The sequence below is a fragment of the Pezoporus flaviventris genome, unplaced genomic scaffold (genome assembly GCF_033815535.1).
Source record: "Pezoporus flaviventris isolate CSIRO_AGI_PZ_B2104156 unplaced genomic scaffold, CSIRO_AGI_Pfla_v1 ptg000005l, whole genome shotgun sequence".
NCBI classification, from domain to species: Eukaryota; Metazoa; Chordata; class Aves; order Psittaciformes; family Psittacidae; genus Pezoporus; species Pezoporus flaviventris.
In genome coordinates, this window is record NW_026892553.1 from 10,849,818 (window position 1) to 10,877,192 (window position 27,375).

The 27,375-nt window shown below is 44.8% G+C and overlaps 1 protein-coding gene across 7 annotated transcripts in view; it reads left to right on the forward strand.

The window, feature by feature from the left end:
* The window catches only part of PASD1 (PAS domain containing repressor 1), a 96,629-nt gene that overhangs the window by 25,560 nt on the left and 43,694 nt on the right, over positions 1–27,375 (forward strand). For 6 of the 7 annotated variants that reach the window (XM_061446039.1, XM_061446032.1, XM_061446038.1 and 3 more), the window contains exon 1: positions 19,133–19,400. The exons of the other annotated variant lie outside the window; for it this stretch is intronic. The gene's annotated coding sequence lies outside the window, so the exon portion shown is untranslated. Of the gene's footprint in view, positions 1–19,132; positions 19,401–27,375 lie in introns of those variants that run through there. 7 annotated transcript variants of the gene reach the window in all.

Here is a 27,375-nt window from a genome sequence, read left to right on the forward strand (position 1 = left end):
AGTCATGACCTCTAGGGTTGTAATTGTATACCGATATTTTTGTTGTTGTCACTTTCTTTCCTGTGGCGTTTTTGCACCAAAGCAGAAAGCTGAAATTCTGTTTCTTTTTTTCATTGTTTTTTTTTATGAAAAGGTTAGAATAATGGTGATTCAAATGGTGCTGGTTTTATTTAGCCCTGTAAGGTAATACAAAGCGAATAGCTATGTGTGGCAAGCATGTAGCTTTCATTTCAGTATGGACTAACAGGGAGTCATGCTTCAGAGGACAAAGCTGGGAAGGCAGGCTCCCAGGACTGAAAGCAATGACTCTGAACAAGACTTTAAGAGTCAAGGCTAAGTAGTTACACTGCTGTAGTTAGGAGGAATACAATTGGGGATATTAAGTTGTATTACTTCTATTATTTGGTGCTCATGACGATGCTGATGCAAGCCTTCCATTAATTCAGGAAGGATGATGAAAAGCTGCAGGGGACCAAAAGTGACAGAGGGACTGGAAACCGCGTATCTTGGCGAAGGACTCCATGACTTCCAACAGGTTGGCTTAGCAAAGAAAAGGTTTAGGGCTGACTTAACTGCTGCCTGGAAGGAGCAAATATTCCCAGGAAAGAACACTTATTTGTAGGGAGTTCTCCTATTTAGCAGTGTTGAAATCTGTTTGACATTTCTGAAAACCAAACCATAACTAATTAACCCCTGCACACTTACGTGCTTAATTATTTTTTCCACTTCATTTAAGAGAGGGAACGAGAACCTTTAGGCTTCTCCAAACTTTGCAGCAAGTTTGTGGCATGATCAGAACTTGGAAGATCTCCCCACCACTACTTCTTGCCCCTTTCTAATTAACTCAGCTTTTACTATTACCAATGCAACCTATTATATAACATGGGCCATATAAGCTATAATGAACCCCAAGAATACACTCGACTGCATTCCCGTTTGGCGCTGCTATCAGCCAGCCAGGAGCACATCCTGCCTTTAATTATACTGGAAAGGTCTCAGTGATTTGGTGTCCTACATCAGTATTAGGAAGTTTGGGTATCGAATTGCTATAAATCAAGAGCTTTGCTGCTCTCACAACAAGCCCTGTGGGAGCCTGACTTTCTCAAAGAGCTTAATTAAAGAGTGCTTATTGTCAGCTCACCCCTGTAGCCCATTAGAGCTCCACTGAGATTTCTGTTCTCCAACATCACTGTGAAAAGTGGGACAGCCATTGCTTCTTGGGAAGCTCTGTGTTCATAATCACTTCCTCACATGTCAATACGGTCCTGGTGATCTTATAGTCATGTTGCAATTAGTTGGTGATAGGTGTGAACAGGGCATATCTGAATAACTGTTTATGGGGATCCTATTGGCTAGACAGTTACTCAACACAATCATAATTTTCCTCGTAGCTAGTACTTTCTCTGGCTGTACCTCAGTGTGCTTGGAAGAGCGAGATTAATGTGTGACATTTCAAAAAACACCCATTTTCTTTCCTCAGAAGTGCAAACATCCCTGCCCTCTGATGAATGCAGCCCCTTGTGATTTACAGAGAGTGAAGGGCTCCCATGTCATGGAGGCCCTTCAAAAGGTTATTCGCTTTTGGACTGAAATCTGTGTCATGGTAGAATTGCACTGCAGTGTGGTTAAATGAATTATTCAGACCATAACCTCTGCTGGTCGGTAGAACCAGCTTAAGTTTTTTGTGTGCACAGGGCTGGTGTACTTGGGTCCTCATTAGCCTCATCCGTCTGGAATGGGAGATTTGTATGTCCTTTAATATTGATATCAGACATCAGGCTACACAGAGGAACGGGTGTGAATAGAGCAGTAATGTTTTAGGCCTGCACTTGTGCTGTCCATCTGTGGTATCATTTGAAGAGCAGAGAGGATGGTGTTGTCATTCATGTTTGACTTGCACCGCTGATGGTGCAAGGCCACTTGCAGTGCAGTTCCCAGGCTTGTCTCACTGCTCCCTAAGAAGCAGAAGCACGGTCATTACCCACACATGCTGGAGCGCTGAGGGGGAGGGTTTTAATTTGATTCAGAATGGACACTTCCCCACATCACACAGGCACAAATGGCCACCTCCCTTCGTGCTGGGCTTGGGCAGTGTGTGGCAGGGCACATTCCGCTGCTCTGCCAGGGGATTGCACAATTTGTGGCTCTGCTGGCTAACCCACATCTCAAAGGAGCTGAGAGGACTCATTGGCTCAGGTTTGTCCATTACTAAGTATCATTTCCCAATGCATTTATGTAGATGTCCTTCCTCCACATTCCAACCCAGAGAAGTCAGAGATGTTCAGAGGCTTTGAAAGAAATTTTTGACAGCAAAAATGAGAGGAAGTCTCGTGGGTCTAGAAGTTGCCCTTATTTTGCATGTCCTTCCTTGAACTTTTTCATCCTTTGTGATTGCAGCCATGAATCAATCTAGTATTAATTTTAATTAAACTCTGGCTAACTAAGTATGCCAAGAAGATTAAGGAGAAAGCATAGGCTGTCATTCTGCCAGTGACCATTCCCAGTGCAAAACTGACTTTAACAGAGCCATCTGACAAACAGGAAGATCTTTGCAGTGATACCACAAGGAAAAGACTCCTTTGACTTGTGTTCTTCACTATTAGAGCAGTGTATATGAACCTCCTATGGGTACTTGTGTCCTTTGCTATATGGTAAGCAATCCACAGATTGCTTTAATCATATGCATCATTACTGTCTTCCTGATGCCCAGTTTCCCACCTAAGAAGTAAGTGTTTGCGGGATCCTCACGGAAGAGAGATCATCCTAGAGAAGAAGTGGTCCTGGAAGGGAAGTTCTGCCTGTCAGTAGGTTATATATTGTAATATGTAAAGCTGGCAGTCACTTACGCCTCACAGCTCACATGGTGATATGTCCAGAGTCGTCCACCCTGGTTTTTCCTGGTGATGTCTTTTGTGCAGATACAGATCTGTCCAAACACAAATTCTCTAATCAGCTTTTGGCACAGGTGAAGAGACAGTGCAAACTCCACTGTGCCCACACCTGGTCACTGGATGAAAACTCCCCCCCTGCTTGCAGCCCTAAGCAGGCAGGCCCAATGGAGCAGAACCATGCCTTAAATATCTGCAAAATCAGGTGGCTTTCTGATGTGAAATCGACTGATTGCTTCCCTGCCAGTCTGTGGCAGTCTTAGGTGTTCCCAAAGCTGGGAGCTTGCCGCCTTTGGGAGCCAGCTCAGGTCATGGAGCAAGGGAAGTGCCACCCCCAGTTAGGGACACATGTCTGTGGCAGTCAGTGCCTGAGCAGGGCAGCTCGGGCAGGCAGAGTTCCCCACCCCGTGTAATGATTTCCCCGCAGTGGAGCCAGGCAGCAGGTTTGACTCCTGAGGCACATGGAGATGGACATCTCCAGTAAAAGGGAAGGAAAATGTGGCTCCAGTCCTCTTGGTGTGAAGTGATCTGGTCTTGCAGAGGAGGTGGGCTCCTGGGTTCGGAGGAAGTATGTTAAGCAGCAGACGTTCCTCAGCTGGTTCTGGTGAGGTATCTGTTAGGATGGTGCCAGGTGACTGAAGGGAGCAGCTTTTGAGCAACCGATATAATGAGTGATGAAATTATAATTGCCAGCTAGTTTGGGCATAGTAGCATATTTAGAGAAATAGCCAGACAAACCAAATAAGCCCATTTTATCAGGTGAAATCTTACCCTATTTCTCTGTTACCAGAGGAAAAGATGCTCTCCTGATCTACTTGAGTTTTTAAATGCAGTGGTGTTTCTTTTCTGCCAGTGCCTACAGCTCCGGTTTGACGTAGCACTGCCTGCTCCATGGTGTATTTGGGCTGTGCATGCGTAACACACACAAGTTATTGCCGTGGGGGACCAGTATCATTGTTCTTCCTGTTCTTTATCTAAAACTGCATTTTGTTGGTGGTGAAAATGCATTTAATAAGAAAACCAGAACTATTACCAAAGGGGTGTGGAACATATTGAAGCATGTGAGGAAAGTAAAGAGCAAAGAAAGAACACAGTCACTGCAAGAAGTACAGATCAAAATCCAAACTGTTCCAGCAGCTCAACTTTTCTTATTCAGAAACTATGATCTTCCAAGCATGGAATACAAAGGTAGCTTTCTCGGGTTCACTCTAATAGCTGTGGTAGTGGAGACTGCATCTTCCTTTATTTTTGAGCCTTTTATTGCAAGTGGATGACTGTTTCATAGAGGCTGAAATCCAGAGGTGATGTAGGCTAGTGCTGTGTGCTTGATTGCCCTCCTGACCGATATATTTTGTGAATGCTATTGTTGAGTGTGTGTCATAGGTACGCCTGTGCCACATCTGGAGTCATTATCAATAGAAGAAAAGCCTACTTGTGCTGCTGGGTTATATAAAATGGAAAGAGCTTGAAACGCATAGGGTGGTAGCACTGCCATTATCTTTTTAGCTTTATGCTTGTGTGAAGTAGAGATTTAAGATTGCACTTATATCAAAGGGCTCTAGGTATGAATTGAGGATACTGGGTTGAACTTCAGATTGAAGAACATTTAAGTTGCTGAATTTCTGTCTGAAAAGCAACTAATAAAATAAATGTAAGTAATTATGCATTGACTGTAAAGTCTGAACTGTTTGAACAAGAAGCAATCATTTAGCTCAACTCACTAAGTAAGCGTGTTAATAATGGAAGCTTAAATGCAGTGAAGCTTTATTTTTAACTAAACTTGACCTGTTTCTAATCCATCTCCAACTGGCATATGGCAGCAATAACAATATAATAATAATATAATCCTTGATATGTGTTATAGGCCTGCTAGATTTTGCCACAATTCACCCTGAAAGTCTTTTCTTTGTCCTGCACTTATGAGAGCAGAGATCATGTAATTTCTAATAATTCTAGGCTAGTGACAGAAGTTCTTATTTTCAGTGTATTCCAAAAGAATTTACTGAGAAGAAAACTTAGAAATAGTAACTCCCATCTTCACAATGCTTTATCAGTGTTAGTAGGGGCTTCCCCATACAAGAATACCTAACTAGCTATTATAAAATAAATGGTAATGGTGTGTTGGATTCTGAATAGCTTTGCAATAAACGCATTGTGTTCAGTGTTACAGTTACTTTGTGGAGGTCTTTTCTACATACCAATTTCAGGATTGGGTCTATTAGTTTTATTCTGGAATGGAGTGGATCAAATAACTGGAAAATACCTGCTCTATTATGATAGATGGTATTTAATCTTCTCTAGTATCCTCTGTACTTTGTCACTGTTCATCTGATGCATTTAGGTCTCAACTTGTCCTTCTAGAGACAGATAATGACAGGCTGCTCAAGACTGCTGCATTAGACTTCTCAGTATAGGCTAATTATGTCCCAAATTGAAGGCTATTGATTAATTTTGACAGTGCCTAAAATATGCTCCTGCATTAGCACTGAACTACATACCTGGTAAACCCATGGTGCTGTAGCAATATCTAGAAGTCAGTTCTTTAAGGATAGAGAGTGAGAACAAAACTCCATTTGGCATGGTGGTAACAACAGGTAGTAGTGGTATGATACATGAGAAACATTTTAAGATACTGATGGGCATGTACCAGCACCCTAGTAACATGCAAGGCAATGTGCTGCACCCAGTGTATCTGCTGGTATGAGCCTCAGGGGTCTCTCTTGCTCTTAGGACGGGTCTTCTAAAATCTCCAGAGCACTCTATTGCATGCAGTGTTTTGCACGTTGCTTACATAGTTCCCTCAAATGAAACAATCAATCAGCCCTCTGCAGTTGGATGTATCACCTTTCACTGCAAATTGGGAGATTTCCATCTGAAATACTGACTGAACAAGTTTCAAACTCCTGGGCTATACCTGTTCCTTTTCCCCAAAAAGACTGAACGCTCTGCTCCATCTGCTGACCACTGAATCTGAAATTAAGATCTAAGAGCCTGAGTATAACTAAATGTCATGGTACTTCTTATCAATGCATACCCAAAGCTACTTCTTCATCCCCACTTTAGCCAGATTGTCTATAATAGTAAGTAGGAAAAAAATTTTGCTCCTTATTTACTAAAATAATGCTGGCAAGAAAATTGTGTTTTGCACAATCACTTCTCAGTCTAAAGCACTTCTAGGCTAAATATATTCTTCTAAGATATGTGCTTTGGGCATCTGTTTTCATGCTGTGTTCTCTCTGCAAGCGGCACAGAAGATGTCTTTCTTTGCCATCACTGTGTGCAGTGTGGGTAGATCTGAGAAGAGAATTCTGCCTGAAGATTTCTGTTGTCCTTTTGTTCAGTCGAAGGATATAGCTCTAATTTCTCCCATTTGTAAACAGCACACAAAGTGCAGTCATACGCCTGGCTGGAAATCTCAGTTATACCTCCCAAGCTCTTCTAAAAATACAACTCAGGCCTTGCAGTCCCTGAAAATTAAATCCAGTGCTCCAACATGCAGGGTAGCCTAAAAAGGCATGCTTTATCATTTTATCAGTTTATCAGTTATTTAACAGTTATTGCCCTGCACTTGTTAGCAAGAGAATCGCTACTGACAAAGGCTTAGTTCCCTTTAAAATGTTGCTCATTATGTGTTTTATGAGGACATAGGAGCAAAGGTCTCTTCTACTACCATTCTGAGAAGATTTTTAGAATATATGAACAAGTTCTGTCCCTTCTCTTTGCGAAGGAAGGGATGCCTATCCACTCCTTCTAGGAAGCATGAGCAACACTACTTTTATGATAAAAAAATACCGCCTTGTTGTTCAATTTGATTTTGACAAGTGTCAGCCTTATGCAGAGTTTAATGTTTCACCTTTACTGGTTAACAGTGCGTATTATTCCAAAAAGCTCTCCAAGGCACCTCTTTTTCAGTCTCATCAAATTAACCATCACGAGGAGGCAGTGAGCTGCACACAAGAAGTTTCACTCTGTCAGAAATTCTGTATATGTTTTTAGCATTGCAGTTGGGCTCTTGTCTCTTAGATAAAATGTTTATTTGCTTACAGTTGTCTAAATGAGGGAAGGTCGCGATACAGAGCCATTAAGGTGCCTTTGTATTTGTGAGCAGCAGAAAGGCTACATAAAGGAGAAAATGATTCTTCCAAGGATGACAAGTAAGCACTATCTCAGATGCCTTGGCTCTGCCAGTCAGCCTCAGGATGATGAGTCTGTTCTGTAGATATCCTCATTTCTAGCACCCATTATATAGGATTCAAATGCTTTTTCCTCCTCCTTTCATTTATTGCACAGTCTCTTAATGCTGCAGCCTTTGTGAAGCAGGGAAGCTGTGCATTCAAACCACTGCTTCAACTTGGTCAAAGGAAAGCTTGTATTCCTCCTGGTGCAAATGACCTGGACATTTGAAGTTCACTCTGAAGATGACTTGGTATAGGAAAGATCCATGTTCAAAAGAGTGGGCTTCACATTCTGATCCAGAAAAGCAGTCCAAATAAAAGCAAATAAACCATCCTTTGTTCTTCTTACTGATGGAGCAGAAGCTGGTCCACTAAGGTGCCTGGGTCCAAAAATCTGAACAATAAAAACCAAACTATCCTCACAGAGAACAGAAGTTCTTCCATCTCCCTCTCTTCCACAGGCTGTCGGCACAGCCTTAGACTTACCTGGCTTGAGTCACAGCCAGCTTGCCCTCATTCAAGCCCTGCTCCTGGCAAGACAGTAGGTAAGCTGATCAACTGCTCCAGCCAACTCCAGCAGCCAAGATCTGAAATAGAAATACACAGCTGAATGTTGGCCGTCCACTTCAAGATCCCCAGTGTCCTCATGGAGGGGGGAGGAAGACATCTTCCTCAGAGATCATTTCATTGCTCTCTGGCCCCAGTATGTTTTGGTCAGTGATAGCAAAAGTGCCTGATGTCCACATGGACAGTTGGTTTTGCCTGTGACAAGCAGGAAATTACTAAATCGATTGGTTCAGCCCCTCAAACTGTAGGTCCTCCTTTCACCTATTGAAACCTATTGAAAAGCTGAGGCTTGTCCATCCCCACCACAGGCTGTGACTGGTTGTGGTGAATGAAAGCTCCTTTTTGAAGAGGAGGATTGATCTGACTTCTGTGGAATTAAGAGATGCTCTGCCTGCTCTCAGGGGCTGTGATGAAACTCTGAGAGGTGTGATGAGATGGACAGGACCTGCATGAGGCCACATTCTACATTATCCCACCAGAAGGGCAGGTGTTGCAGGTCTGGTTGAATCAGGAGGTCTCTTGCACCAGTCCAGGCACCAGTGCTGGGTCCTAGGTGTACGTGGGCTTTGTGCTGGGCAAAACTTGCTACCTCCTAGAGTAACAGTCATGGTTTTAACCTCTCTTTTCCTTTGTTTCCGCCACTGTCCCTGGAGGCAACTGGGATCTCAGCACTGTCCACCAGAGGTATAGAGGACTGGCTGCAGCACCTATGCTGGGGCTCACCTGAGAGCCCCCAGAAATAGTGGGGTGGTGCGATGCAGATAGCTATGCTTGCTGGGGATTTAGAAAAGGCACGTGCAAAGCCTGTTCCATTGTCATCTTTAATAGGGAGCAAAGGTAACCTGACCCCTAGAATGAAATCTGGATTTTCAGTGAAAATATTCACTGGGGTTTCTTATCACTTTAAGTATTTCAACCTGTCTGCAGGTTTTTATACTAACTCTTATACCTCAAACGTCCCAAGAGGCTTGTTACATCTGATAAGACTTTGCTCACAAGAAGCTACATATTTATTTACTGAAAGGAAGACAGCCAGAAAGGTTTCCAAGCAGATGCAAACGTGTGCAGAATTAAGCAGAGACTATTACGACTGATAGTGTAATAGGATGATTGATGGACAGGTAACATTTGTCAACTGCCTGCTTGGAGAGTTGGAATGGAGAGCACTTTACCCCTGCATTTTCTGAGACACTGAAATCACAGAGGCTGCTCCTGCCAGGTTTATGGATCCCCAAAGTTACTTCTTTCATCTCTCCTCTTTATCACAAAACTGATCTGCCCAGGGAATATGAGTCTTGTTCTTCTTAAGAAAACATGCAGAGATGGTGGGCAGTCACTATTTAAAAGTGCTCAGCATGGAGATGGACAAAACCCAGCCCTTCAATCTGAACCAAGGTGTGAAGTCACTGTTAATTCTTTGCCAAACTTACCACTCACAGAAGCATGAAGGGCTAAAGCCACCAATCAGGCAAAACTCTTTCTTGGTCATCAACACCAAGACTGTATTCAAATGAAACATCTATGGGATTGATATCTGTCTGTTCCTCAGCTGGGGCAGCACATGAACAGCATTTCATAAGATGCTGTTAAAGGATATGCCATTTCCTTGTGGTATATATTGGACTCCACATCTTAAAAAACACCATAGAATGCAAAAAGAAAAAATTGGGGAAGTAAACTATTGCCTCCATACGCAAATGGAAAATAATTTAATTATGAGATAAAACTGCTGTGCAGAACTGCCAAGAGGGCAAACAAATGAGAACTTAAGCAAAGGGAGAAAATTGTCAGTCTTTCAGTGCATAACCATTTTGTTCTGAACAGCAGCAATTATGGAAATGTGCAGAAGACTGTTTCACTGATGATAAATCTGCAGTATGTCAAGCAATATTTGAAGATTCGTATTTAATTACTGTGACTACATAAATTAAACAGTGGAAAAAGGTTGTCAATGCTGGTTTTTAAAGTAGAGAAGTAGATCCAATGCCAAAAGCAACATGGTTAACATCAGTAACTGGAAGAGAGAATTTCCCTCTAGGCTAGACCTTGTGATAAAGGAGAGGTGTCATTTATTATGCACCTTTGAACATGTCTGTCGAGGTTAAGAGGTAAATACCCAGAATGGTGATCGTCTGGGTTGGTAATGGTTTTCTCAGCCACATATTTACTCTCAGTACAGTCTTTGTATTCCAGGTTACTCATAACTTTTGATCACGATTTGTTGGGTTGGGTTGTGTTTTTTTTTTCCCCTCTAGAAATCATTTTAAGGCAAATAACTTGGGAAAACTCCATGCTCCAAAAATGGCCAAGGCAGGACAGAGCTTCAATGAGACCATGTTGTGAAGTGTAACCCAGCCATCTAGCTGGTCATTCACCCTATGCCCACAGGCTGTGGCTGTTGGGTAGAAATGGGTTGCTGCCCAGTGAGCAGCACACCATTTGGCACAGGGAAGCCTGTTTGCCAAAGCAAAGCATGGGCTTGCTTGCCCAGGATAAACAAAACAAGGACAGCATGTGCTTTTATTTCAGCGTGCACAACTTAGACCAGCAGCGGCATGCATAACCCCTCTCTGTGAATGGGGAAGGATGCTCTTGTCACCCTAACATGCTGGCCCAAGTGACGTGGGAGCAAATGCCAGTCCTGATACTGCTGTGCTCTGTGGCCTTATGTGATATTTTTTTGCCTGAACTGCTCATCTGTAAAATAATCAGAGTATTCTTTCTGCAAGGATTACTTTCAGATTGCAAAGTACTTTCAGATGTAATACCAAAAGGGCTATGTAAATACCAAGTAATAAATAATACTAGACACCAGGCAATATCACACTGTAAAATGCAAGATTATTAATCACTGTGCCTGAAAACACCACACTGCATTTCTCTCAAGGACACAGGATTTTGTAGGATATATGAATGGGAGCGGTTCCTTAAGAAGATGCTCTGTGTGAAGTGTATTGTGTGCCACGCTCTGCTGCAGTTGTCATGGTGAGTATTCATATTTCCCATAGCAACAGAACCAGTAAATAACTGCATAAAAAGCTGTATTAAGTGACCAGGGCACAAGTTAATTCTCTCTTCGGCATCCTTAACTTGAGCACTCTTCTGCAGATGAAACACTCCACTGAGAAGCAAGCTTTTCCTTCAGTTTGTGACATATTTCCTCTTCATAGTTTCACTATGATTCACCCACTGGTTGCTACACTGGTGACACTATCTGCACCATGTACATACTACTCCATGGTGGCTGAATTAACTGAAGATGATGACAGAGCAGCAGACCCACAGCAAGTGCTGGTTTTGTAGCACTTTGTGCAAGTGCTGTCTAGTGCGGGTCACCCGAAGTTCTGCAAGTGAAAGGACTGAAGCTCTACAGGAAACAATGCACTGCTTGGTTGTTTTTTATTATTTTTAGTTTTGGAGTATTTTCATCTTGTTCTTCCTCAGTTGAAATGATTTGTTATTTTGCAAAATAGCACCACCAGCGTTAAGAGCAAGCAGATGTATTAAATGGACAAGGAAAGGATGAAAACTGGGGGGAACTAGGAGATGTCACTATAATAGCAATGATGCTCCAAAGCAGGACAGGCTTTTGCTTTAGTGAAAAGAGATTTGTTGTAAGCCAGTATTTTCCAAAACAGTGGTTTGCAGTGCTCTGAGAAGCCCTGGGCTCTGCTCTGCGGAACCATGTTTGTATGCTCTGCTAAGTGCAGAATTGGGTACAAAGGTGGATAACATCTGTGAGAAACACTGTAACTTCACAGAAGCTGGTTAGTACAAAACAACTAGGAACCAGTTTTCAGGAGGGGATCCAATCCATTTCCTATTTCTGCAAAATGCCCTGAGTTTCATGACAATTGCATACATTAGACAGCTCCTCTCTCCAGTCCCAGTCCTTCATTCACAAGCCCTGACCGAAACTGTTCTTGATATTCCTTGTTAGATGAGGAAATTGCAACTGTTTTGCATATTCATTTTCCATAGACACACAGAAATATGATCAGTCACTTATAGCTGCACAATAGGAATTGATTTCACCAGGTCTGTCAGGAGCTTGTTTCCACTTATTACAACTTTTATAACACTGCTTGTAGACGGTATCTGCCACATAATACTATTTTCCAGCATCATAGTTAATTCATTGATGGTGTTCAGTGCTTCCCCTGTGCCCAGAAAAAACATGTGCGTTTCTGTGAGTAGAGAGTGCAGTAACATCCCACGCAGTTCTGAATATTTTTTGACACATTTCTGTATCATGTAGTGTTGAAACGTGATAAAGTCTTGTAGACTTGCGTTTTAACTTGCTTCTGTTTAGGTATGAGCACAGAGCACAGCATCGGCCACACGTGATGCTTTCTATCCATCCGCCTCCCAGGGTGTAATCTCTGTTGAACATCAGGCCACTTGTTTTACGCATTCATGAATTTATTTAGAATGTTTCTGTGTCTTTAAAAGAAGCAGAAGAAAAACAGTGGAAGTTACCCAAGAACCCTATTGACCTTGGTACACTTGGGAACAAGGACACACGTTTTCTTTCTGATGTATCCTAAAAGACATTAAGGGAAGTGTTTTGAGAGCTGCGCACTGGGACCTGTGCTCCAGGCTCCTGTCCTTTTTAGTGTCTGGGTTGTGTTGTCAGTGGTCCCTTGTGACAATCAGGCTGCTCAGTTCTTCCAAAGAACCACTGGCATAGCTTGTGCTTACGAAACTACTGCTTGACATTTATAATCTGGCTGACTGACAAACTATGCCTGGTCTTTCCTTGGTGGTTAAGTACGGGCAACTGTTTGTGGTGAGTGAGTTTGCCTGGTGTCAGATACATACACAGATATATATGTATTGTTTTTTCAGTCTTTGCCAATCAGGGTGTGGTAGAAGGATGTCAACCCTGTGGTCTTTAAAAGCAAACACCCTGTCTGCTTTCTCTTGGGTCTTCCCACGATCTTCAGTAGTCCTGATTAAAATGTCTTCTTCTACAAGCTGCAGTGCTGGGAAAGGACTCCACTGGTCATTTTGCCTTGGAGAGGAAGATTTTGTTTTCCTGACAGAGTAAAATCAAGTGATAGCTTCTCTCACCACCCTGTTGCACGTGGTTTTGCAGAAGGAGGTCTCCCCATTAGCAAGGCTGCGCAGGAGCAAGCCATGCTGTGGAAACTGCAGTGCTTGGTGCCTGCAGGTCGCAGCCATCCTAATGCCGCTCTCCGTCCCACTTACCCAGTTTCCAAAGGAGATTAGGAAGTAGTTGGGAGCCCTCTGGCTGCAGACCAGCCCAGGTAGAGTGAAGGAGAGGAATGTTAGTAGCCGGGACACAGGTATGGATGGAGGCAGCTTCTGTCCCAGCATGGCTTGGCTCACCCCACAACAGAGGTGTCCTCCATCACCAACATGTGTGACTCGGGGTCTGGTTAGACCAGACTGGGTCTATCCCCAGACTGGGATATAGTGGGAAGATAAGTGACAAGGACAGCTTTCTGCTGGGTTTAGCTAGGAGCACATTGCTTCTTGCTTGGAGTCAGACATTTTTGATGTTGCCATGATGTTGAAAACTCCATCAGATGACAATGTTAACATTACATTTGCTCTGGGTAAAGGCCAGAGAGGAAAAGTGAAGACTTTTCAGTGCAAGGAATAGCTGACCTGCAGAATTCCCAACCACTGTGTATGGGATCAAGTAACTAAGAATGGGCAAGTACCAGAGAGATTTACAGGGTAACCACTTTGTATGAATAAATCTTAGCATCAGCAGAAGTGTAAATAGGAAATATCTATGTTTATCAATGCGGATTTAATATGCTAATTAGTACCAACTGTGATTCATTAGGAGGGATGCACTTGCAGATGACAGACAGTAATTCTGCACTGACTTGCCTGTTCTTCCTCTGTGCTTCAGCGATGGGTGATACTGCAGCTATTGCCATTTCCCAGTGCTCCCTCTGCCTGTTTGTTCTCTGACTGCTGAATTCAGGGTGATTTTGGCCTTTAAAATAATTAAGTTTCTATTTTATGTCTCTGTTCATGAGGCCACTCAGTAGCTGATTATACTAATCAGAGGTGATTATTGCCTGTGCCCACTTAAACCATACTTAAATGCAGTGGCCTGAATTTGTTCTCAGCACAGTCTCCAGAAGACATGAAGCTAGCATCAAAGAAAATTAATCCATAGGTACATTATCCTATGGGATCAAGCTAAAATGTGGTCAAAGAGCTTTAGAGTCAGTGTGTGCTCTCATGGAAGGATATGGGCAGAAGAAGGTAGCCATGTTCTTGTTTGTGCAAGGGTTTTTTCCCCACTTCTTTGAGTTAGCCAGAATAACAGATCACAAGAATCCTTACCAGAGAATACTTTATTGCAGTTAAGAGATAACACTTTTTCCTTTCTAAAAGTAATAATTATTATTGAAAGTATGAGCAGCTACATTAAAAATATTCTTCCACATTTTTCTTGGTCAGAGACCTGACTTGGGCACCTCTCAGCTTTTCAAGTAAATACATTTATCTGGCCATGCTCTTACTCCAGTACAAGGAAATACAAGGCCTTAGATACACGCAAAATTTGGATACAAATCTTGCTTCTACAGCAACCATATTAAACCACTTTATGCAAAATAAAGTTCTAGATGATGGATATTAAAATATTCCAGTTGGTTCTCAAAAGCTTAGGTGGAATTTTGTCCTAAATGGTGATTAACTCATTTATATTCCTAATCCTTTTAAGCAGTTTCATAAAGATTCGAAGTGGCACTCAGAGATGCTGGGTGGAACAGCAAGCAGCTCCTTCCAGCCCACAGGGATGCAAGATTTTATGCTAAGTGGGAAATCCTGTTCACACTGGAGTAAATGTGGTTTTTGCTCTGCCTCTAATGGAGTTTCTATTCCTTTTTCTGCACTTAAATGAGAATGGGATTTTACCCTCTTCTCACATGATTGTGGTGCAAACCTGAATTTTAATTTTGAGTCTTTTAGAGGGGAAAATGAAGGTCAAACTGTGTAAGCCCAGAGAACAGGATGAGTCTCCAGAGGGAGGACTCTAATAGCTGCCAGGTGTTGCTTGAACCAGAGATGTGAGCTCCAGTCAAACAGCGCAGCAGCAATGCCAGCATACTCCCGGGTGCTGGAGAAGCTGCTGTGCAGCCTGGTGGCAGAGTTGTGCCTGGTCAAAATGCAGTTCCTTCTCCCCAACGCATGCATAGGGGTTGTTTGGGATGAGGAGAAGCTCATAATACCACAGAAAGGAAAATGCACTGCTATTTCTGAGAGTTTTCAGTAAAACTTTAGAATTCAAACATAGGGATAGATAAGGCATTGCAGGGACAGAATTTCACATCAGCAAACTCTCGGGCAGTATATTCTATGTTGCAAGCAAATATGGCTAAAATATTTAAGAAATTTCAACTATATTCTTTACATTATTAAATCCAATAATTATTTATTCATTTCCCAACTTTGATTCTGTTAAATAACCAAAATATTAATTCAGAGGCAAGGATTTAATTCACGGAAAATTCTGTCCTTGGAGAAGATCAGAGCGAGTCCTGTGGTGTTAAGCACACACCCCTACAGTGCTTGGGTGTGAAAAGAAATGAAGTGTGTGTTTCAGTCAGCCTGTCCCTTCTTAGTGTTCCCATGCATTAACATACCTCTGCCTGAACACTTTTAGTGCCAGGATCAAGGACCTACGGAGATCTCCACACTGAGGTCTGAAAGGGTAGCAAGGAATGAGAACACCAGCAGGTTGTGATGGCAGTGCCTGCTCGCTCCTCAGCTACACCAAGGCTACAGCAAAAGACTAAAAGCCTCTTGGGTGATATAAACATGCAAGATAAGTGCGTAGACTAGAACACAAAGGTGAAATGGCCCTGTTTATCAGGCACAATTAAAGTGAATAGAGGATGACTAATGCAGAGGCAGTTCAAAATCTTTACATGACACAGTGTCAAGGCAACCCCGTTGTGCAATCCCACCAGCACAATCAATGCTGTGTCACTGCCATGGACAGCATTGGGAATGGGGCTCCCACCGCCTCTCCTGCGCGCCTCCATGGTGGGAGCTGGGTGGGCTCCACCACTGCAACCCTCCTCTTGCTGCCACATCCCAGAGCCATAGTGAAACCTACATAGGACCAGTAAGGGTGGGTTTTCCACTTTGTTGTTTCTAGCTGGTGAAGGGTCTGGAGCACAAGTCTGATGAGGACTGAGGGGAACTGGGGTTGTTAGGCCTGGAGAAGAGGAGGCTCAGGGGGACTTTATCACTCTACAACTGCCTGAAAGGAAGTTCTACTGAGGTGGGGGTCAGTCTCTTCTCCAGAGTGACAAGTGAGAAGCACTGGAATGGGTTGCCCAGGGAAGCTGTGAATGCTCCATCCCTGGCGGTGTTCAAGGCCAGGTTGGACAGAGCCTTGGGTGACATGGTTTAGTGTGAGGTGTCCCTACCCATGGCAGGGGGGTTGGAAACAGATGATCTAAAGGTCCTTTCCAACCCTAACTATTCTATTATTCTATGACAAGCGGTAACAGCCTCAAGCTGTGCAGGGGAGGTTTACACAAGAGATTAGGAAAAAATTCTTCCCACAAGGGTGTTCAGGCATTGGAACAGGCTGCCCAGGGCAGTGATGGAGTCACCATCCTTGGAAGTGTACAGAAACCCTGCAGATGAGGCCCTTAGTGGTAGGCTTGGCAGTCATGGAGTAATGGTTGGACTTGATCTTAAAGGTCTTTTCCAACCTAGCTGATTCTATGGTTCTGTTCTTCTCTTTCCTTTTGTTTTGTCATCCCAAGCATCGTGGTTACTGCTGTGTGAAAAGCAAGAATGTCATGCTGAATTTGAGATGAGGCTGAGATGTCTGATCCTGTACCGGGGCTGGTTCATGGCTTTGCACTGCACAATGCAAACATTTCCTGGCTATGAATTTTTGCCGTATGTCATTTAAAGACTAGTTTGGGCAGCCCTTTGCTCTGGATAAAAGATTGTGCATGGGAGTGTGATTCTGCAAAATACAGCCTAAGCTATCCGTCTATTTCTTCGTTTAATTCTGTTACTCCTTAATGGTGCCTGCCAGGCTGCAGGATTCTCCAGTCCACCGAGTGAGTCCAGTACGGACAGGCTGTTTCAGATAGATATGTATAGATCTATATAGAGATAGTGTTATATTCTTTGCTGTTCTTATTCTCTGGCTCAAACCAGTTCTCTCTTGGGTTTATTGCTTCTGGCATGTCTTTGCAGCACAGCATTGTTAAAAGCTAATAATATAAACAAATCTGAGGCTATGCCAACCACTGACGAGTACAGCCAAAGCTGCCCAAGGCCACAGCTTGCTGAGGAACGTGTGAATTTTGTTGTGGCAGAAGTGTCTGCATCCCCGTTCTTTTTAACTTTTGGAAGAATTTTAGTGGAGAGTTTGCTCTTCCAAAGGAGATAATTAAAGCAACTTACATGGAAACTCTTCCAGCATTGCTATAGGAGGAATAGCCCCTGCATTCTCAGCCTGGTGTCTCCACCTGCCTGGGGCTGCAGGGGAGTTGGTTGAAAAAACTGTCAATAAGACACAGTTTGAAGTGCAGTTAACACATAAAGTGGCATTTCTGAGTGTTTTGCTTTAGTAGAAGAGAGTGCTTATGCTGTTTGCTGTGCCTGTCAGGCTCATGGGACAAGGGGTGGCTGTGGAAGTGTCCCAGGTGAAACCTGGTGGCAGTGCCAGAAAACCCAGCCAGCTGCCAGTGCAACCTGGGGCAATGGCTGTGGCATTTGGTGCTTCCAGGGCAACCTGCCCCAGCCCAGCCCAGCCCAGCCCAGCCCCTATGGAGTCACATCCTGCCTGTGCTGCCCACAGCACCCATCTGTGGGTGCTGGATCTGAAGGGTCTCAGCTGCAGAGTGTGGTGTTACCCTTATTCCTGATCTAATCCCCCAAATGTATACCTGCAGGCTCACCTACATGGTCAATGGCATCCTCTCAGTGACTCGGGTGACAGGGCTGCACTGCAGGCTGCAGAGACCCACCTGAACTCAAGTGAAAAAAAAGCCAGAAATGCTGCATTTGATCCCTGTTTGTACTTTGCCTGTAAGAGGGCAAGAAGGATTTTTCCCCCATGAATGAGGGCAGGGTTGCTGTGTTTCATGTGACAAGGCTGCATGCCTCCAATACGTGCTCTAAGTGGGAAAATGGGATTTGCCACTTGTGGCAGTCAGCTCAACCATGCTATTTACTTTGTCTCCAGTAAGAAAGAAGATAAGAAATACTAACTGCATGCAAAGGTACCCTTTCTCTTGTCTTCATCAGTAACAGCTGATGTTCCTTAGGGTTATTGCTGTAACAACATCACTGCTCTTTCCTCAGTGGCATCAGGTTTATATTAAAAACCTCATAAAAAGCCTTTTGTCCTGTGTCCCCTTTTTGGTTCTGCTTTTGTCCCCCGCGCTGTGCTTTGGGGTACTGGCTGAGGGCTGGGAGAGGAACAGGAATTTTGGCTGAGCAAAAACTACTCACCAAAACCCCTCTAACTTGTAAGTAAGGAGAGCATGTGGGTTTGGAAGGGGGTTACCTGATGCAGCTGCCTGCAGCGGCCCAGGGCCTGGGTCAGGGACCCAAGCGATGCCCCCAGTCCCACGCTTCCCAGGACACCCCAACCCCGCCACGAACACGCGTTCCCCAGCGAGCGCTGATCATTCCTCCCACCCTCCGTCCCCTTGGCGGTGCCTCGAGGAGAGGAAGGAGGAGGCTAGAGACCAGCTTGATGCCACAGCTTTTGGTATCTACTGCTTCCAGAAACCCGGGAAGTATGAATTTCACCCTCAGCCATTAGCAGTACCTGATGGAAGGGTGAACCTGTGTCCACCCGGAGCTTGGGCATTCCTTGGTGGGAACTGGGGACAGAGCAACCCGCTGTCCCTGGAGAGGAGGGAAAATGATTACAGTAGCGAAAGGGAAGAAAAAAATGAAGTCGTGTGAGGAAGGAAACAGCAAATGTTAAATCAGTGACTCATGGCATGGGATGACTAATCCCGGCAACGCACTGCTCATGTCGGGCATGGAATTTGTGCCGAGCGCCTCGTGGGGAGAGCAGGAAGGTTGTGGTGCCTTACCGGGGCAGGTTAAAAACGGGAGCACTGGCGCCTGACCACTGGGCAGCCGGGACTGCGCTCCGTAGAGCGCCCGGGAAAAGCTGGGGAGGTCCGGGACATGACAGCCGGTCCCGCTGGGCTCCGCGGCCGAGTCCGGCCCCGCGCCTCGGTGCCGGTGTCGCCGCTGATGCCGGTGCCCGCGGAGCGGTGGCTATGACCTACTTTGGTCCGGCCCCTCCCGGGGCACGGCACCGCAGCTCCCCGCGCCACCTGCCCTGCCCGGGCGCGCGTCCTGCGCCGGTTCTGCGCGCCCTCCGCCTACGCCCTGGTCGCGTTCCCTCCCCGAGCTCCACCGGGGCGGGGGGAGCGATGCCCGGGCCGCGCTGCAGGCTGCCGGCGGCTGCCGCTGTCGGCGGGGCGGGGGGGGGGGGGTGTGGGAGGAGCGCGCCTGTGCAGTGCCGGGAGGACGGGCTCAGCCCGCCGCGCGTTACACAACCGGCCGCTGCCAGAGCCGAGTTTCACAAGTCCCGCCGCGCTCCCCGGCACCCCCACCCGGCCCGTGCCAGCCCGGCCCCTTGCCCTGCCCGCGCTCCTGCCATGTCTCCTCTGGGCAGCGGGATCCCGGGGCGGGCGGTAACCCCGGCGGCCGGGGGGGCACCGCGCTGTGGCTGGGCATGGCACTGAGAGCGGCTCCGGGACGCGCATCCTCCTAGGCGGTACGTACGGCCGCGCGGAACCCGGCGGAGTTTGGGGGGGTGGGGGTCCGTCATTCGCAGTCCGCGGGGAGCCCCCGCTGCAGGGCCGGGGGCGCAGCACCCTTCACTCAGACCTGCCCTCGCCCAGCACCCCCGGCACGGTCCCGGTTAAGTTTTGGAGAGGGAAACGTGCGGCCGCGAATTGAGTCTTCTGATCCCCCCCAAAAACCGAACCCGGGCTGCGCGGGGATCGGTCGGTGCGGAGCCAAGCGGGGACCGGCACCGGCACGCCCCGGCCCCGTGGGTACGGACCGGCTCGGGAATAGCCGGAGACTGGGCACAGCTGAGGGCTGCGGGGTGCTTGGGTGGGGTAACCCGGTTTTCTGTAAGCTAACATGGGCCTGAGTGCCGTTTTCTCGTTCTGGCTGGAAGTTCTGTCGTTCTGGGAATGCGTTCGTCTGAAAACGCGGCAAGGAAAAACCTCCACACAGTCTTGCGTCTGGAGATAGCATCTCAAATCCAGGTTGCAAAGTTACTTCTGCCACCGTGGTTATTGTGTCATTTGATTTTACACACCGTTTATACTATAAGCGGGGAATTACGGAGGCTTTGAAAGTCCCTCGTCTGTTTCAGTTGTGTATTTGTGAATGGTAACTCCAAGACTTGGCTCTTAATGGCAGAAATTGCAAACTGATTGATCTGGGTAGCTGGCACTGGAAGCACGAGTCAAAACTGAGCCCTGTGTGATTCATAACCGAGGTGTTATAAGAACTTGTCTTTGTGAAATGCCACAGTCCCTAAAAGCAGGAGGCTCCTGAGCCATCCGCAGAGCCAGTCTCTTCCCAGTGGATTTTGGAGTCCGGCACAACAGTCCTTTCTGGGGGAGCAGAACCAGCACCTGAGTGCTAGCAGATCCCTGCATGAAGTTGTCTTCTTCAGCAGGGGAGTAGAACCTGGAAATGGTGTACCTGAAATCAAAGCTGTGAAGGTGTCCCATGCTCTACCTGCTGTGAGGTGCAGTACCACCCGGGAAGACAGTGTTATTTATTAACCCAAGTTTATTTTGTCGTGTGCAGTGAAAGCAGTGGCGCTGATTTAACTGATGAGATAAGATGTTCTGGTATATAGATGAGGAAATGTCATTTTTAGGCAGAATGATGGTGCTCCCCTTATGCTGGATTGCTTCTCCTTAATCCCTAGCTCTGGAAATGGGTATTTGCCTTAAAGAGACAGCTAGCTTTTCATGGGTTTGATACGTAGGTTTTACGCTCCTCATAGGTTCTTTGAAGCAGCAGGTAATGCCGGGAGTATGCAATGTGAACCCCTTGTACTGAACAGACTCCAGTGTGTGCTGTTTGGGTTGTGATTTTGTGTCATTTTTATAAGCTTCCTATGCTGCAATGCCTCACCATAGTTATCCAGTCAGAAAAATACGTTTGGATTTGGGGTTTTCTAGATCTTGTATATTTAAAAAGGTAATTTTCCTGTAATGTGTTAATCAGAGTAAAGCAGCGTGTCAGTGGAGGAGCACAGCACCCTGTGCACTGATGCACCGCAACAACAGCACTAGGGGCTCTGTGGCTAATGAAGTTCTGACAGGCAGCGAGCATGAGTGAGGAGAGCAGGCTCAGGAGCGGAGCCAAAAGTGGAAGTTTGTGTGGAAGGGGGGCATTCTGTCTCTTGGGCTAAACATGTTTGCTACTGAATCTCTAGATTTTTTGTGGAAGATGTACTAGGAAAAATGCAAATGGCTTTAGGAGTGGTTGCTTGCTGCTCCTTTATTGTGTGCATTCAGAGCTGTGGATTAGTTACTTGATCTAGAGGGAAAAGTAAAATTGGTTTGAGATGTTTTGATTGATAAGCTGCAAGCTTCAGTGAAATTTGGCATGTAATGGTATGTGATGGTTCCTGTGTTTTAGCCACTCAGACTATGTCTGTGTTAAATTATTTTGCTGGTTTAAGACACACTCAAAAATAGCACAGGGTTAAAGATTAAAATTAGCAAATGAGTAGTTTGTAATTAAAGTCTCATGGTGGTGGCAGCAGCATTACATGTCAGAGATACTGATGTTGAATCCAACTTCTGCTCATTAGTAATATCAAAAATTGGTAACTTAATAGAGATACCAGTCTAATAGATATTTAGATTTATTTAATTTGGAGCTCAGGCTCGTCTGTGCACAGAAGTTGCAGTGGTTTGCCCTAAATTATGCAACCTCCCAAGATTCACATGTAATAATAAAAATGTTTTACTGCCAATGTAGCTCAATCCTTCAGTACTGGGGGAATAAGCTGTGTGCCTATACCAGAACAACTGAATGCAGGCTTGTTCTGGAGCAGTTATGGATTCTAGTGGCATTAACCAAAATAGTAAAACCTGTAAAAACCAAAATTGCGCAGACCAGCCTTTGCTGGTAGAACTAAAATGGTACCCCATTATATCACTTCAGTTCCAAATATCTGTTAACGAAATCAGCAGGTGCAAAAACTGCATTTATTTGTTTCAACATGGATGACACCATTTTTCTTTGGTATCACTTTGTCCACCTAAGGCCAGGCTCTGCTTGGTGTGCCCCACATCACCCCGTGCCCATTAGCACAGCCACAGCCGATGGGGCTCACCTGCCTGCAGCCGTGTCATGTCTGTCCTGTTCTGCTGCCCAGGGTAGGCAATTTCCCTTCTTTCCCTTACTTTTGGTGCACAAAGGGTTGTGCAAATTCTTGCCCTGTGGCCTGTATGCTGAACAGTTCCCCTGGACAGAAGCCCTGCAAAACCCTCTTTATTATTTCTCCAGTCTCACTTGAGCCCAGGTTTTAGGTGAGTTTGAGGTAGTGGTGAGGACTCGGCAAGTGCTCTGTGCACAGCTGGGCTTGCTGGCTGCACATCTGCTCGGCCTCAGAATCAGCAGATTCAGTCAGACTGCAAAGGTGTGTACAGTGAGGGACTTTGACCTACTTCATATTCCATTATTGGCTTTGGCCTTGTCTACATGGGGAGATTATGCCAATTCAGTTTAAGTCTGTTTTTAAAGTGATTTGATTAACCTGATGTGACCTCATGTAAAGACATTCTTATTTTGGTTCAAATGAACTTATTTGGGTGCAACCAAAACCTGCGCTTAGTCAAGGTACACAGAACTGAAATTAGATGTACCTAAATTGAAAGGAGAACTGATGTCTCTAAATAATGACACAACTTTCTCATGAAAGCAGAACCTTCCGTAGAATCTGGAACAGAGTGTAATTACTAACAAACCTGCAGAAGACTGAAAGCTATTCATAGCAAAGTTAAAAAAAAAAAAACAAAAACTAAGAAAACAAGCAAAACATAAATATCTTAGGAAGACAAATGAGAACTGCCAGTAATCCCAGTCCTGGAATACTGAAAGCAGTGGCACAAGGCTTGCAGGGATTGCAGAAGGTTCTCCCAGGGCTCTTCAGCTGCAGAAGAGGGAAGCATTTGTGTCCTGTACATGGAGTCCCAGTGCAGTCTCAAAAATAAAGAGGCAATGCAGGGAAGTATAGGCCCTGCTGGTTTGAATGCAGTAGTACACAGTGTCTCATGATGTATTTCGTAAGGAAGAATAATTAGACATGGAAATAATGAGGAAGCAGGGTAAATTACAAGAAGATTTTTATCATAGATGGATTGTGCTAGACTAATCTACCATCTTTTTTGTATAGCAGATTATTTAGGTGGGGTAGGGCAGGAATGTCATTTATCTAAGGCCAAGCATTTGATACCATGCACACAGGACATTATTGCTTAAAATAAAGATGGCGATTCAATACAAGAATTGAAAGGTGCAAAAGGAGCTGGCTAAGGAAAAGATGCAACAGTGGCATGTAAACAAAATTGTCTGAATGGAGAGAGGTATTCAAAGAAAGTCATTGAGATGGAAACAGATTAGTGCTGTTTCTCTTGCCACCAGGCTCTGCTGAATGGAGCCACTCTGACCTGTGGGTAGGGTGTGGGTGTGTGCCCAGGAGCTATGCAGGGTGACACAAAGGTGGGAGGTATTGTCGGTAAGGAGGAGGATCAGATATCATACAAAAGGAATTTAGATGACTGTTGATCGGAGCGATAGAAATAAAATGACATTTAATAGTGCTGAGTGCAAAGTCATGCAAAGTTTTAATTGTGGAGACCAGTAACAAGAACTTCCAGTGTGAAATAAGAGCCCGTCAACTGTCCATGACAGAAGGGAGAGATGTGGATGCGCTGGCTGGTCAGGAGATACCTGCAAGCAAGCAGTGAGATACAGCTGTGAAGGAGACCAATGACATCCTTGGATATCAAAGGAAAACAATATGACAGATTCAGGGAAGTGTGGTATCATTGTACAAATCATCATAGAGAGTGTTGGCACAAGGGCTTTCTGTTGCTCATGGAGTAGCCCATTGGCATGTTGCATAGCCCTGGACATGCCAGTCAAGAAAATGTTAAAATTACAGCAGTAGGAGGGCTAGAGGTGTGGTTATACAAATGGACCTTCTGTTGTATGAAGTGAGGTTAAAGAGCTCTGGCCAGATGAATAAATGAAAGAACAGGTTACAGTAGGTGTTTTTACACACAGTCAGGACTGAATACCGAGAAGGCAGAAAAACTAAGTCAAAAGATAGCATCTGCACAAAATCAAATTGTCTGAAAGTCAGCCATGAATAAATTTGGATGGGAAATTAGAAGAAAGCATCTAGCTACCTAAGGATTGGAGTTGTGTAATAGTCTTTCAATTAGGATGGTTTTGAGATAGATCTTGATAATCTCATGAAAGAGATTGTACAATTAAATTAATGTTCCTAGAGATAGGAAATTAAGTTTGCAGAGTTAGTCCTTTGGTCTCCAGTATAGTCGTATTTTTAATGTAAGGTTGAAAGGAGAGCGGACCTGGTTTTGTTTGCACTATTAACCCCATAAATCAAGGTTTGTGCTGTTTTGTGGGACCCAAAGCAAGAATGAGTTTTCCCTGTTGCTGCAGATTTGGATCTCTTTCTCTGCAAACTTTGCCTTCCTCTCAAGCACTAGACATTGGAAGTGTGCATTGCAGATTCCCTGTAGCAGTAGATGGGCACAGTTGCCTGCAGTTTTTTTCTGGTACGCTCCCTGGTTTTTAACCTGCTAGTCAGATTTGGGGCCAGAGAGACATTTTTCCTTCAGATTGTGTTGCCAGTAACCATGCTGCACTTCATAGTATGTTTTCTGGGATCTGTTGCTACTGTTGTTTCATGAACTTTTGAGTTCATGCTGCGCAGTACCGGCAGTGTTCTTCACCTGCCCTTTTCTGTGTCACAATGCAGTTTAATCTTTCATGCTTCTGATGTGTATCATAAGTTTGTTGTACAATGTGAGGATGTGTTCTGGGGTTCCTGGTGCATCTCAGCAGATTGAAGAGATGTCACAAAGTAATAGTGTCATTAATAGTGTCATTTTCCAAGACTGGAATCTTGGGGTTGGTGTTCCCTTTCAACCTCATACAAGTTGCAAAACTGGACTTAAAATCAGCTCTGCTTAGGTGCTGTTCAGAGCAAATTGTGCAGGGTAGCCTCTAGAATAAAGAAGTGATTGCTGACCATTGAGGATGGATTAGTAGCTTTAAAACCATGATGTTGTTATAGGAAAGTTGAATGTATAATGTGCATCTTATTGCAAAAAAAAAAAAAGAGATAAGGAAAAAAAATGACAGAAAGCAAGCAGGCAGGCAAAAAGGAAAACAGCTTGAGTTAGCCTGAAGCAGCGATCACGTACCTGCTAAGCTGCCTGTACAGAGAAATTGAAATATGGAAAAATGACAGTGCAGATGAGAATAATATTGAGATGGTAGAGAGGAAGCGTGTTAACCAAACTCCATGGAGCTGTTGAAACACATCGAATCATGAGACTGCAATTTGTATTCTTAGGCAAACACAATTGTATAATTGATTAATTTCCTGTCATTTCTTTAGTGCATAACATGCATAACACTGCAGTAACCAGGAGGCTTGTTAAACATTACGGAGAACACTGTAAAATATATCTTTGCTTAGGAGGGAGGGAGGGAGGCAGAGCAAAGCCTTGGAGCAGTAACTCTGGAGGACTGATACACGCTCAAACACGAGCAGTTGGAAGCAACCTTCTGTCGCTGGTGGTTGATGAGCATAGGGTGGTTTGCTAGTGATGTGCATGTTCTGGATATGTTTGAAGAGGTGTCAGTGGCTGATAACTGCCTTGAACACTAGTGCTGCCTGAGCTTTGCAGAGCACATGGAATGGGGACAGCTATGCCACCCTCCCACTGGGTCCCTAACAGCCAGGGATCCTGAGCAGGCAGGGAAAGCAAAAGGCTTGGTGTTTCCTGTGCCACTGCTTACATGGCATGGAGGGCTGTGCCACCCTCCATCAGCTTCTGGGACCTCAGTCCTGCTGGACTGCTTCTCAGAGACCTTTTGCATGGAACAGAAACATGGAATTTTACACTGAGTATGCTGGGCTTGGCTGATAGCTGTGTTGTACCTGCAGCTGGCACCTGCACTGTGCCCTGGCTCTGGGCAGGGATTTAAGCAAACTCCTCTGTTCCCAACAGCACTGTCATGGCTCAGCAAATATGAACACTGGGTCTCTGTCCCCTACAATTAGTGTTCCTTCTCACCTATAGTTAATCTACATATCAGTGTGAGGTGCTTTGTTGAATGTCAGCTATAGGCAGATTGATTGATTAACTAATAGATAAATACAAAGATATTCGTAGGTGTGTTTATTCTTGTTTACAAACAGCCCAAGCTTAGGCAAGATTTCTGAATATGTAGCAATGGCAGGAATCATATCCATAAAAGTGCTAATCTCTCTTGCTTCATCTGTTCAGCCCACAAACACACACATACACACATGCTTAAATTAAATTAATAAGGTTTGTTTGTTCTCTTCTGGGCTCAGCCTACTTTAATGTTGTTTAACTCCCAGCACAGTGTGGCACGTAGCTTCAGGACAATAAAGTTTTGAGCATAAGCAACATACTAAATAAACCATTTTTTTTTGGTAAATAAATGAACAATAGATGAGTTGGCAATAGCTCCCATTGCCACTAATTATTTTGCACAGACAAGACAACATGATAGGAAGGTTTTCAAGCAATGCAGAGGCTTTATCTGAAGGGGATGAGATGAAACTCTGGCCCTGATGAAGGCAAAGGTTCAACTTCCATTATGTTCTGCACAGCGAGGACCTCTCAGTGCCAAACAGAAGAGCCAAGCAGAAAAATAAATGTCCCTGGGAGTCAGCCCTTGGGTTTAGGCTGTTTAAGGCTCTACTGCACAAACTGCAAACATGTTTTTATGTACAGAGAAGGATGCTGTGTGTTTGGTCCACTGTTGGATTGTCACAGCAAACGCAGCAATTACAAAGGCTGTAATAACTGGGGAGGGTTACACCCCTTGCTGAGGAAGTTTGGCTGTAAACCTGTTTGTCCTGTCTCTGAGTGAAATGTATGCTGGCATGATTTACAGTGAATTCAAAATATCCATTCTGATCAAACTGTTTCCAATCAAATTCTAGTAAGTGATGTATTAAGTGTGTGTTGAGTCCTATGTGTTAAAAAGGCAGGACTTTGGTTGACTCCTGATACAGAATCATTGAATCATAGAATCATAGACTAGTTAAGGTTGGAAAGGACCTTAAGATCATCAAGTTCCAACCCCCCTGCCATGGGCAGGGACACCTCACACTAAACCATGCCACCCAAGGCCTCGTCCAAGCTGGTCTTGAACATTGCCAGGGATGGAGCATTCACAAGCTCCCTGGGCAACCCATTCCACTGCCTCACTACCCTATCAGGAAAGAATTTCCTTCTTATATCCAATCTAAACTTCCCCTGTTTAAGTTTTAACCCGCTACCCCTTGTCCTATCACTACAGTCCCTAATGAAGAGTCCCTCTCCAGCATCCCTATAGGCCCCCCTTCAGATACTGGAAGGCTGCTATGAGGTCTCCACGCAGCCTTCTCTTCTCCAGGCTGAGCAGCCTCA